General features: G+C 40.6%; 1 protein-coding gene and 1 pseudogene across 1 annotated transcript in view; both read left to right on the top strand.

Moving 5' to 3' along the window:
* The first annotated feature begins 640 nt into the window (after window positions 1-640).
* EDEM2 (ER degradation enhancing alpha-mannosidase like protein 2) overlaps window positions 641-12,950 on the top strand; it is a 66,238-nt gene continuing 53,928 nt past the window's right edge. The window contains exon 1 of the mRNA XM_077170476.1: window positions 641-736. The gene's annotated coding sequence lies outside the window, so the exon portion shown is untranslated. The remainder of the gene's footprint in view (window positions 737-12,950) is intronic.
* Window positions 9,158-10,601, top strand: LOC143680152 (D-aminoacyl-tRNA deacylase 1 pseudogene; annotated as a pseudogene).

Genomic DNA, 12,950 nt, shown 5'->3' on the forward strand with positions numbered 1-12,950 from the left:
GAAGCTGGTGAGTGGGGACAGCTTAAGAGGTGCCCTCTTTTCCTCTTCCAAATCCAGGGCTGGAGGTGGGGAGGAGGAGAGAAATGCTGTGGCTGGAGCCAGAGCCTGAGCTGCGTCTGCTCTGGGTGACCACGGGGCAGAAACCCACAGAGCAAAGTGGCACCAGGCCAAAAGCTGGGATTTGACTGAGGCTTAAAGAATGAGGGCCCCATTGAGCAAAGGGAAGTGAAGGAAGCAAGTGGTAGCATTTTTCACTGTAGAGTAGCACATGCCGGGGAAAGATAAGGGCAGCAGGAAGCTGTGCGGGGCCAGTGCTGGTGCAGCTCCAGTGGGCGAGAAGAGGCGCCACCAGGGCCACAGGAGCAGCTGAGCCAGGGGCTGGCAGGTGCCCAGCTGGACTTCAGAGGACCAGGCCGTCCCTCCCATTAGCTACTGAAGAGAGGCAGTTTAGCCAACCCAGGCCAACTCTGATCACAAAGGAGTGTGGTCCCTTCAGAGACCACCTCCCCTCCTTAGGCGTTGGAATAATAACAATGACCTATGTTAAGAACTTACAGTGCCCCCGTGCTGTATTAAATGAGCCACATGCATTTCATTCTCACTAGAGATCTATGAAAAATATGAAGAAACAATGATCATTCCAACTTTACAGATGAGGACGCAGAGGCACAGAGGAGTGAAGTGACCTGCTTGAAGATATCCAGCTAATAAAATCAGAGCTGGGACTCAAATCCAGGTGAGTTGGACTCCAAAACATGCTTACTAAACTGCTAGACCATCCTATGAGAATAAAGATGACACCTACGATGTCCGTGGCACCTAATCTGTATTTAGGAGTTGGAAGCTATAAGGAAGGCCTTTGGCTTTGGGGGCAGCAAACATAGCTGCCCCACAAGCAGAAGGAATGGAAGGTGGATATTAAGTATGATTTCCTGAAGGGGAGGCACAGATGTGAGCCTTGGTCAGGATATTCTTCTGTAGACATTAACCCTAACACATCCCAGTTTAAGGAATGAGTTAAGAAGTCCCATAAACATAATATGATTTCAGCTGTCATCTACCCAGCAAGTATTAGGAGACTGGAATTCTGGACTTGGCGCCTGTCCATTTCTCCAGCCTTATCTTTCCATGTATTTCAGTCTCATCCAAACCTGTTCCTCCTGGTTTCCTAAGCACAGAGGACACAAATATTATCTTTTCACTTTTTTTTTTATGATGACTTTAGAGAAACAGAAGTTCCTTATTTTAATGTGGTAAAATATATTAATCTTTTCCTTTACTGTTAGTGCCTTTTGTGAATTGTTTAAGAAATCCTTCCCTGCCCTGAGATCATAAAGATATTCTCTTACCATCTTCTAAAAGATTAGTTTTGTCTTTTACCTTTAGGTGTATGGTGTGATCTAGAAGTCGAGATTAGTTTTTTTTTTTTCCAAATGGATATCCACTTGTTCCAGCACCACTTACTGAAAAATCTGCCCTTCCTTACTAATCTGCAGTGACATCTCTGACTTATAGTAAATGTGTCTTTTCTGCTTCAGTGACCTATTTGCTCTCCCTTCACCAATGCCACATCATCTCAATTAATATAGTTTAATAATAAGCTTCCATATCTTGTAGAAAATGTTTTCTCACTTTGTTCTTCAAGAGTGTCTTGGCTATTTTTGTATACCGAACTTTCATATATGCGTTTTATTTTGATATGTTGTATGGTGGGGTGTCATATTTCATTCTTTTTCCATGTGAATATCCTGTTATTGCAACACCATTTGTTGAATTTTTGTTTAGTTTTTCTTTCTTTCTTTGCTTGTTTGTTTTGTTTTGGGGAATTGCATGGGCCAGGAATTTAACCTGGGTCTCCCACATGGCAGACAAGAATTCTACCACTGAACTACCCTTGCACCATCCCCGCCCCCGTATATACATTTTTGAATCATGTTATTGGGTTGTTGAATTTTGGTTAGAGTGATGGATTGAATTATATACCCCAGGTTGGACCTGTTCTTTGTCTTGGTCCACATTTGGTTGGGTGTGAATCCATTATAAACAAATTCTCTTCATGATGCTACTTCAGTTAAGGTACAGCCCAACTGAACCAGTTTGGGCTTTAATCTGGATTACTGGAGTTCTTTATAAGCAGAGTGAAAGTCAAATGGAAAAGGAAACCATGGGAGAAGCAAGAAGCTGGAAGTTAATGAAACCCAGAAGATAAAGGAGAAGATGCCATCATTTTAGCAGCTGGAAACAAAAATGCATTGGTATTGCATTTAATGTGTGTTCTAGTTTGCTAGCTGCTGGAATGCAATATACCAAAAATGGAATGGCTTTTAAAAAGGGGAATTTAATAAGTTCCTAGTTTACAGTTCTAAGGCTGAGATAATGTCCCAATTAAAACAAGTCTATGGAAATGTCCAATCAAAAGTATCCAGGGAAAGATACCTTGGTTCAAGAAGGCCGATGAAGTTCAGGGTCTCTCTCTCATCTGAGAAGGCAAATGGTGAACACAGTCATGGTTTCTCTTGGCTGGAAGGGCACATGGGGAGCAAGGCATCATCTGCTAGCTTTCTCTCCTGGCTTCCTGTTTCATGAAGTTCCCTGGGAGGCGTTTTCCTTCTTCATCTCCAAAGGTCGCTGGCTTGTGGGCTCCCATGGCTATGTCATTCTTCTCTGGCTCTCTCTGAATCGTTCTCATTCTCCAAAATGTTTCCTCTTTTATAGGACTCCAGAAACTTCTCAAGACTCACCTAAATGGGTGGAGACATGTTCTCATCTAATCCAGCTTAACAACCACACTTGATTAAATCACATCTCCAGGGATATGATCTAATTATAGTTTCTAGCATGCAGTATTGAATAGGGATTATTCTGCCTTTATGAAATGGGATTTTGATTAAAACATGGCTTTTCTAGGGGACATACATCCTTTCAAACCAGTGCAATGTGTAAGTCACTTTGTAGAGAATTGACATCTTTACAATAGTAAACCATCCAATCCAAGATATGGTATATGTCTTCATTTATTTTGGTCTTCTTTGATGTCTCTAACAGTTTCATAATTTTTTCCATAGAGGTTTTGCCCATCCTTTGTTAAATGTTTTTCTTAGGTCCTTCATACTTTAAATGTTACTAAAAATGGTATTTTAAAAATTTAATGTTCCAATGTCTCATTCTTGGTTATAGAAATACTGATAATTTTGTTGCATTGACTTTGTATCTAGCAACCTTATTAAACTCTTTTACTGAGTTTCCGGGTCAAGATGGCGGCTTAACAACGTGAGCATTTTAGTTCGTCCTCCAGAACAACTACTAAATAACCAGAAACAGTACAGAACAGCTCCTGGGGCCACGTCAGTAACCAGACACACAGCATACCCCAGTCTGGACCAGCTGGACCGGCTTCGAGCATCCCCCAGAAACGTGAGATCCCAAAGCTGCGGCGGCCAGCCCCTCTCCCCCACAGGCCGCTTCCCAGAGGAGAAAGGAGAGGACTTTACCAGCAGCAGGGACTGGGCACAATCAAACACCAATTGTGGAACTAATTAACAAATTCTGACTACTAAAAATAGGCCCCCAGCTTAGGTGGACCTGATCAAAGTGGAGGTTGCTCATTTTTGCCCCAGTGCCAAGGGGCAGGACTGACAGAAAAAGGCGGGAAAAAAAAGAAGGAAACAGAGGTTTTTGTGGCTGTGTATCTACAAAGGCTTGACTGCCTCTGGATACAGTGGCAGGACTTTTCAGGCTGCAACTGCCCCAGGCATAGGCAGAAGTGAGCTCTTTTGGGGGCTTATCTGGAGCTTGTGCCTTCCCCAGGGGAGGGGTGAAGCCTCACCCAGGTGGAATCCCTCCATCAAGGAATTCAGACACCAGGGCTTGGTAATTTGAAGCCATTAAAACCAGCCTACAACCTCTCCTCTGTCTCCACCACACCCCCAGCAGGGAGAGTCTGCCAAAGTTAAAGGTACCGCTAAGGTACCGCATCATCTTATGCTGGTGGAACCTGCAGTCAGACAAGCGCCACATACTGGGCAGGATAAGAAAAACAGAGCCCAGAGACTTCACAGGAAAGTCTTTCAACCTGCTGGGTCTCACCCTCAGGGAAAACTGACGCAGGTGACTCTTTCTTCCTGATAGGAGGCCAGTTTGGTCTGGGAAAATCTGGCTGGGGTCTATAATATCTAAATAGACCCTCCTAAGTGTGTGTGGGGGGAAAGGCACCACACAAGCAGGGCAAGAAACAAGAAAACAAGAACTGTAAAATTCTCCTCTGTTAAACAAAACTTAAGCTAAAGGTCCAGATAAAGCTGAACGGAATGTCAAAGAACAGATAGACAACAAATTCATCCAGCAAGAAAACCCTAGATAAAAGAAGTGAAAGCAATATCCAGAATAAACTAATTAGGGTAATTAAATGCCTAGACACCAGCAAAAAATAACAAATCACACTAGGAAAACTGAAGATAGGCCCAGTCAAAGGAACAAATCAACAGTTCAAATGACATACAGGAGCTGAAACAAATAATTCAGAATATACAAACAGACATGTAAAACCTCATCAAAAACCAAATCAGTGAATTTGATGGAGGATATAAAGAAGTCAAGGAAAGAACAAAAAGAAGAAACTGAAAGTCTGAAAAAACAAATTACAGAACTTATGGGAATGAAAGACACAGTAGAAGAGATGAAAAAAACAATGGAAACCTACAATGGTAGATTTTGAGAGACAGAACATAGGATTTCTGAACTGGAAGATGGAACATCTGAAATCCAACAAGAAACAGAAACTATAGGGAAAAAAAATGGAAAAATATGAGCAGGGACTCAGGGAATTGAAAGACAATATGAAGCGCACGAATATATGTGTTGTGGGTGTCCCAGAAGGAGAAGAGAAGGGAAAAGGAGGAGAAAAACTAATGGAGGAAACTATCACTGAAAATTTCCCAACTCTTATGAAAGACTTAAAATTACAGATCCAAGAAGTGCAGCATACCCCAAAGAGAATAGATCCAAATAGACATACTCCAAGACATTTAATAATCAGAATGTCAGAGGTCAAAGAGAAAGAGAGGATCTTGAAAGCAGCAAAAGAAAAGCAATCCATCACATACAAGGGGAGCCCAATAAGACTATGTGCAGATCTCTCAGCAGAAACCATGGAGGTAGAAGAACGTGGGATAATATATTTAAATTATTAAAAGAGAAAAAGTGCCAACCAAGAATTCTATATCCAGCAAAATTGTCCTTCAAAAATGAGGGAGAAATTAAAACATTTTCAGACAAAAAATCACTGAGAGAATTTGTGACCAAGAAACCAGCTCTGCAAGAAATACTAAAGGGAACACTAGAAACAGATATGAAGACAGAAGAGAGAAGTGTGGAGAAGAGTGTAGAAAGGAAGATTATGAGTAAAGGTAAAAAGAAGGAAAAGTAGATATGACATATAAAATCCAGAAGGCAAAATAGTAGAAGAAAGTACTACCCATGCAGTAATAACACTGAATGTTAATGGATTAAACTCTCCAATCAAAAGACATAGTCTGGCAGAATGGATTAAAAAACAGGACCCATCTATATGCTGTCTCTACTCAAAGGACACGAGGCCAAGGACACAAATGGACATTTACACACCAATGTTTATAGCAGCATTATTTATAATTACCAAGAGATGGAAACAGCCAAAATGTCCATCAACAGACAGTTGGCTAAACAAACTGTGACATTTACATAAGATAGAATATTATGCAGCTGTTAGACAGAATAAAGTTATGAAGTATGTAACAACATGAATGGACCTTAAGGACATTATGCTGAGTGTGATTAGCCAGAAACAAAAGGACAAATACTGTATGGTCTCACTAATATGAACTGACATTAGTGAATAAATTTGGAATATTTCCTTGGTAACAGACCATCAGGAGATAGAAATAGGGTAAGATATTGGGTAATTGGAGCTGAAGGGATACAGACTGTGCAACAGGACTGAATATAAAAACTCAGAAATGGACAGCACAATATTACCTAACTGTAATACAATTATGTTAAAACACTGAATGAAGCTGCATATGAGAATGATAGAGGGAGGAGGGCTGGGGCATAAATGAAATCCAAAAGAAAGATAGATGATAAAGATTGAGATGATGTAATCTAGGAATGCCTAGAGTGTATAATAATAGTGACTAAATGTAAAAATTTAAAAAATGTTTTTGCATGAGGAGGAACAAAAGAATGTCATTACTGCAGTGTGCTGAAAATAGATGGTACTTAATATTTTAAAATTTTCAACTACTGTGTGAGACTAAAGCAAAAAATGTTTATTTGGTACAAATCTATACTTTGACTAGTGCATCCCCTAATATAACTTATGTGGATAGTTGATTGAACAACTTAAGTACACGGAACTTTGTTTAGGACATGAGATTTTGTTGGTTTGTCCAGGTGATGCCCTGATGAATCCCAGAGTGATTTGATCAGTGAGTGGAAAAGTATTTGCAAAGTCCCCTTCGGGGAATGGTGAGAACGGGGGAAAACTCAACTTCCTCAAGTTGAATTCTTGATATTCTCACAAGCAGTGTGGACAACCAAAGCTATAGGCTGAGCCCCCAGTCTTGGGGTTTGTTCATATGAAACTTAACCCTACAGGGGATAGGTCAAGCCTACTTAAAATTAAGCCTAAGAGTCACCCCCAAGAGAACCTCTTTTGTTGCTCGGATGTGGCCCCTCTCTCCAGCCAACACAGCAAGCAGACTCACCACCCTCCCCCGTCTACGTGGGACATGACTACCAGGGGTGTGGATCTTCCTGGCAGCGTGGGACAGAAATCCTAGAATGAGCTGAGATTCAGCATCAAGGGATTGATAAAAAAGTCTAGAATGAGCTGAGACCCAGCATTGAGGGATTGAGAAAACCTTCTTGACCAAGTTGGGGAAGAGTGAAATGAGACAACGTGCCAATGGCTGAGAGATTCCAAACAGAGTTGAGAGGCTATCCTGGAGGTTATTCTTATGCATTAAGTAGATATCACCTTGTTATCCAAGATGTAATGGAGGAGCTGGAGGGAATTGCCTGAAAAATGTAGAGCTGTGTTCCAGTACCATGTTTCTTGATGATGATTGTATAACGATATAGCTTTCACAATGTGACTGTGTGATTGTGAAAACCTTGTGTCTGATGCTTCTTTTATCTACCTTGTCAACAGATGAGAAGAACATATGGAATAAAAATAAATAATGGGGGAACAAATGTTAAAATAGATTTAGTTTGAAATGCTAGTGATCAATGAAAGGGATCAGTAAAGGATATGGCATGTAAAATTTTTTTTTTATGTTTGTTATATTTTTCTGTTGTCTTTTTATTTCTTTTTCTGAATTGATGCTAATGTCTGGGAAATGATCATGATGGTGAATATGCAACTATGTGATGATATTGTGAATTGCTGAGTGTATGTGTTGGGAATGTTTGTGTTTCTTGTAATTTTTTTTTAATTAATAAAAAATTTTTAAAAAACAAAACAAAAAAAACCTCTTTTACTTATTTTGATAATCATTTGTAGATTCTTTGGAATTTTCTCTCTTCATAATCATATCATAAGTAGATAATGACAGTTTTATTTCTTCCTTTTTAATCTGTATGTTGTTTATTTCTTTTTCTTAACTTATTACTCTGGCTAGGACCTCTGGTACAATGTTGAATAGAAGTGGTAGTAGAAACTATAACAGAGTATTCTTGCTTTTTTCTAATATAAAAAGGGAAGCTTTCCATTTTTACCATTAAATATTGTGTTTGTTGTGGATTTTTTATAAATTCCCTTTATTGGAGTAAGGCAGATTCCTTTTATTCCTAATTTGCTAAGAATTTTTATCATAAATGTTTTTAATTTTTCAAACTCTTTATCATTATCTAATGAGATGATCATATGATTTTCCATCTTTAATTTGTTAAAGTAGCATGTGATTAATTTTTTAATGCTAAGCTAATTTAACCTTGCATTGCAGGGATAAAGCTACTTCTTCATGAGGTATCATCCTTTTTATAGTTATTTTTGTTTCTTGTTGTTTCACTACTCCTCTGACATTCTTCTCTAGACTTCTCCAAATCTTCATTTCTTCTAAGCCTAGCTTAGATGCCACCCCCTCCTGAAAGCCTTCCCAGATGTCCCCAGGTAGAAGTGAATTCTTACTCTTCTCATGAAACCAATAAATTTTGCCTTCTAGTGTAGCTGCATTGACATAGTCTATCCCCTTGATTAGTATCCTAGACTGTAAACTCCTTGAGGACATCTTTGTGCTCTCTTCTCTGCACACCTTCACTCCCCAGGATCTTCAAAGCACAGTTGGTATGAACTGTAAAGAAGAGGCTCTGGAGTGAAGTTGCCTGGGTTCACACCTCAGCTCCGCCACTTGCTACCTGTTTGATTTAGGGCATATCATTTGGCCTCTTTGAGCCCATAAGTAAAATGGGAGGAATAAGAGCACATGCCTTATAAAGTTTTGAGGATGAAACGAGATCATGTAAGGGACGCTCTTAGTATAGCTCTGGGCATACATTTTTATTGTTGGATTAGTCCATGCTAATTGCCATTACATTCTATGCTTCTGCTAATCTGAACTGCTCAGGAGTTATTTCTAAGAGCTTCTGAGAGCCATTTCTCTTATTACTTTAAGGCTTTTATATGCTGCTTCATTTTTTTTTATTCACTGGGCAATTATTGAGCACTTACTATATGCTAGGTCCTGAAGCAGACAAGATCCCTCTTCAAGAAGCAGACAGTCAAGTAGGAGAGAAAGACATATAGACAGACAGTGATAATCCAGTGTGATAAATATTAAGATGGAAGCCGTGAGGGTGCAGGACTGGGTCTGGGGGCATGGTGACTGGGTGAGGGGTAGTTGGAAAGAGTAGAGAAGAGTCCTTTAACTCAGCTTGGGGATAAGAGAAGACTTCTCAGAAGAGGCGATGCCTAAGCTGGGTCCTGAAGGACAAGTGGAGGTGGGAGGAGGGTGGAGTAGAAAGTGGAGTTGCTTCAGGTAGAGGGACAAGAAGGTTCAAAAGACTATAATGTAAGAGAAGTATATAACATGCTTGAGAAATTGGTAGTACCTAAGTATGTCCAAAACATTATGGGTGGTGGAAAGGGGGAGTGATGTGAAGAAGTAAGCAGGGTCAGATGAAGAGCGTTCATACTGCACTAGGAATTCACACTCTCTCTCGAGGTGATTTCCACTCCCTTCTTTGGCCCACCTAATTCCTATTCGAATACTTGGGCATCACCTACTCTAGGAAGACTTCTCTGACCTCATGTCCACAAGTCTGATTTAGATATCCTCTCTGTTCTACTAAAGGGCCCACTTTTCCCCATCACAGTCCTTACTTCTTTATATGGCAATTGTTTTCATGTCTTTTCCCTACCAAAATCTGCAAGAGGAGACAAATGTGTTTTAATGTTTTGGTATCACAAGCCTAGCAGAGTACCTGACACATAGAAAGTGCTCAATAGATGTTTATTGGACGAGTGAACAAAAACATAGAATTTCCAGGGAAGGAGAGAGAATTGTGACTAACAAAGTGCCTGGCACATACCTGGCACTGAGAAAATTATTTACTTCTTTGGGCTTTAGTTTTCTCATCTGGAAAATGGGGATGGAATAGAAATTCTCTCAAAGGGGTATCATGTGTCTGTAAACTGCTGAAGCCAGGGTCTGATACCTAGTGTTAAGGATAAACCTCAGCATGTTGACATATTTTCCGGGCTACAGCCAATCTAGGTCAGATAGACCTGCGTACACTTCTGGGTGTCACCCCTAGAGGGTGCCAGCCGCAGAGGGGTCCAGCTGCCATCACTGAAAGCCATCACCCAGGCCAGCGTGACAGTTGGCAGACAGCAGATTTAGTGCCATTGGACAGGGCATCTGTGTGCTGCTGGCTATTCTTCTGGAAGATCCCCAGAAAGAATTGGAGCACCTGATCCAGAAGATATTAGACTTGAGTGTGTTCAGGGATGAGAGCGGTAAGCGCTGGTTGAACAGGGTGATGGAGAAACAATACGAGGTGTTGTGTACAGCCAGTTCACACTCCAGTGCACCCTCAAGAGGAACAAGTCCTACTTCCACCTAACCATGCCCACGGAGCAGGCCGAGGGCTTCCACTACAGCTTCCTAGAGCAGCTGCAAAGGTGCAGAGGCCCTAGCTCGTCTAAACTGGCAAGTTTGGCGCCCACATGCAGTTCCACATTTAGAACGATGGGCCTGTGACTTATATAGAACTAGAATCCCCGGTTGCCGATCACCTACAATCCAAGTCAGCTATCAAAGCTTGAAAGACTGTGGCAAAGGAAAGGAGAGCATAGCCAAGTGGTCATCTGAATCAAGAAAAGAATGAAATGCTCCTTGCATAGAGGAGAGCAGTGCCAGCTACAGGCTGAGGGGAATCCATCTTCTGAGCTGGAGCTGAAGCCTTGGAGACCGAGGCTACAGGCATTATCATTGGTTAGAACTGGATCCTGAAAATTTCTTGAAAGATGCTAAGTACCTACACTGCGTTAAGGATTTGGAACAGAAACATGAAAAGGTAGACAGGAATAAGAAATTGAGAGCCTAAGCAATCCTGCAAACAACACCACCAAAACAAAAGCAAAAAGGAGCATTATCATTTTCTGTAGTCGTCCTGCTCTGATAGAGGAAGCGGTCCTGCCTGTCCCAGACAGTGCACTGCATTTGGTTTCTCCCACTTCCAAACAGGAGAAGTGCACATGGCAGCAGGGTGCACACATGTCGCCTTTTCCCAAATAAAGACTTTGTGGGTTCCTAAAATGTCTTAGCTTGTTTTTGGAACAGGCTGACTGTGCTGGTTTGAAAGGATGTATGGACCCTAGAAAAGCCATGTTTTAATCAAAGTCCCATTTCATAAAATGGCAGAATAATCCCTATTCAATACTGTATGTTTGAATATGTAATTAGATCATCTCCCTGGAGATGTGATTTAATCACGAGTGGCTGTTAAACTGGATTAGGTGACGACATGTCTCTTCCCATTTGGGTGGGTCTTGATAAGTTTCTGGAGTCCTATAAAAGAGAAAACATTTTGGAGAATGAAGAAGAGATTCAGAGAGAGCAGATCAGAACAACATAGCCACGAGAAGCAGAGTTCACCAATCAGCGACCTTTGGAGATGAAGAAGGAACATGCCTCCCAAGGAGCTTCATGCAACAGGAAACCAGGAGAAGAAGCTAGCAGATGACTCCGTGTTTGCCATGTGCCCTTCCAGATGAGAGAGGAACCCTGACTGTGTTCAACATGTGCCTTTCTAGATGAGAGAGAAACTCTGATTGTGTTCATTGTGTGCCCTTCCGCCTGAGAGAGAAACCGTGAACTTCATCGGCCTTCTTCAATCAAGGTATCTTTCCCTGGATACCTTACATTGGACATTTCTATAGACTTGCTTTAACTGGGACATTTTCTCGGCCTTAGAACTGTAAAGTAGCAATTTATTAAATTCTCCCTTTTAAAAGCCATTCTGTTTTTGGTATATTGCATTCTGGCAGCTAGCAAACTAAAACACTGACCCAACATCACTTGTCACTGAGTCGTCCTCTCACACTATGTGTTTCTGTGTGTCCAAGATGAGTCTCAAACACATTCATGCTGCCTGTGGTCTTTGCAACATTGGTTCATAAGCCAGGCCCAGGTGAATGTGTAATGAGAATACTCATTCATAATATATTGCGTGAGACCTCTTCAACTTGTAAATTTTCTTTTTTCTAAAAAGGAATACTAAAATGCCAAGCCTCAATAAATCCACATTATTAAATAAACCCTACTGTTTCTGCTTAGAATATAATGAGTTTGACTCCTCAAAAAAACCCATATAATTCTCATATAAATAGACAGTGACCACAAGTCAAAGTTTCATTTAAGTCATTAATAAGAGGACTAGCAGAATGACAGAGCCAGTTTAAAATAGATGATAAAAACTTGGATTTTATAGTCAATGGGAAAAAAAAGAAATATAGAGATATATGATTATCACACAGCCATCTTTTTACCTTAGTAACAAGTTTTGGGTAATTTTACTTACTACTACTGTAGTAAGCTTAATTCAATAGGTACTAATTATTATTACAGGATCTTAAAATATGTGTTTACCAAAGAGGTTTTCATCCTATTAGACTTTTTCTGTCCTAGCTTCTTTCCTCCTGACCAGAACAATTGGCTAAAAGTAGAGTTAAGGGGCTATGGGGCAGGTAGGGCTGAGGGGAGAATCCTGCCTGTCCTGTGGATTTTGGATTCAAGATTGCAACGCCAATTCCCTCCTGAGTTTGCAGCCTTCTAGCCTGCCCCACAATCATTTGAAGCAATTTCTTAAAATAATCAACTATTGGTTTTATTTCTCTGGAGAACTCTGGTACTGGGAAGCAGGGTGCTTCCATAACAAATACAAATACCTAAAATAATATAACAAACACCTAAGAATGTGGAAGTGGCTTTGGAATTGGGTAATGGGTAAAGGCTGAAAGAATTTTGAGGTACTTGATAGAAAAAAGCTAGACTGCCTCAAGGAGATGGTTGGTGGAAATAGGAATGTTAAAGGTGCTTCCCATGAGGCCTTAGAAGGAAATGATAAATGTGTTATTGGGCACTGGAGGAAAGGTGATCCTTGTTAAAAAGTGGTAGAGATTTTGGCTGAATTATATTCTGCATTTGGGTGGAAAGTAGAACTTGTAAGCAATGAATCTGGATATTTGGCTGAGGAGATTCCCCAGCAAAGTATGGAAGGTATGGCCTAGTTTCTCTTTGCTGCTTACAGTAAAATGTGAGGAAAGAGATAAATTGAGGACAAAACTGCTAGGCAAAAAGGAACCCATACTTGATGATTTGGAAAATTGTCAGCCTGTCCAAATAGCGCACTCTGGGGACAGAACCAAGAGTGTGGTTGAATAACCTTTCCTAAAGAGATTAGGCATG

The sequence above is a fragment of the Tamandua tetradactyla genome, chromosome 1 (genome assembly GCF_023851605.1).
Source record: "Tamandua tetradactyla isolate mTamTet1 chromosome 1, mTamTet1.pri, whole genome shotgun sequence".
In the NCBI taxonomy this organism is placed as follows: domain Eukaryota; kingdom Metazoa; phylum Chordata; class Mammalia; order Pilosa; family Myrmecophagidae; genus Tamandua; species Tamandua tetradactyla.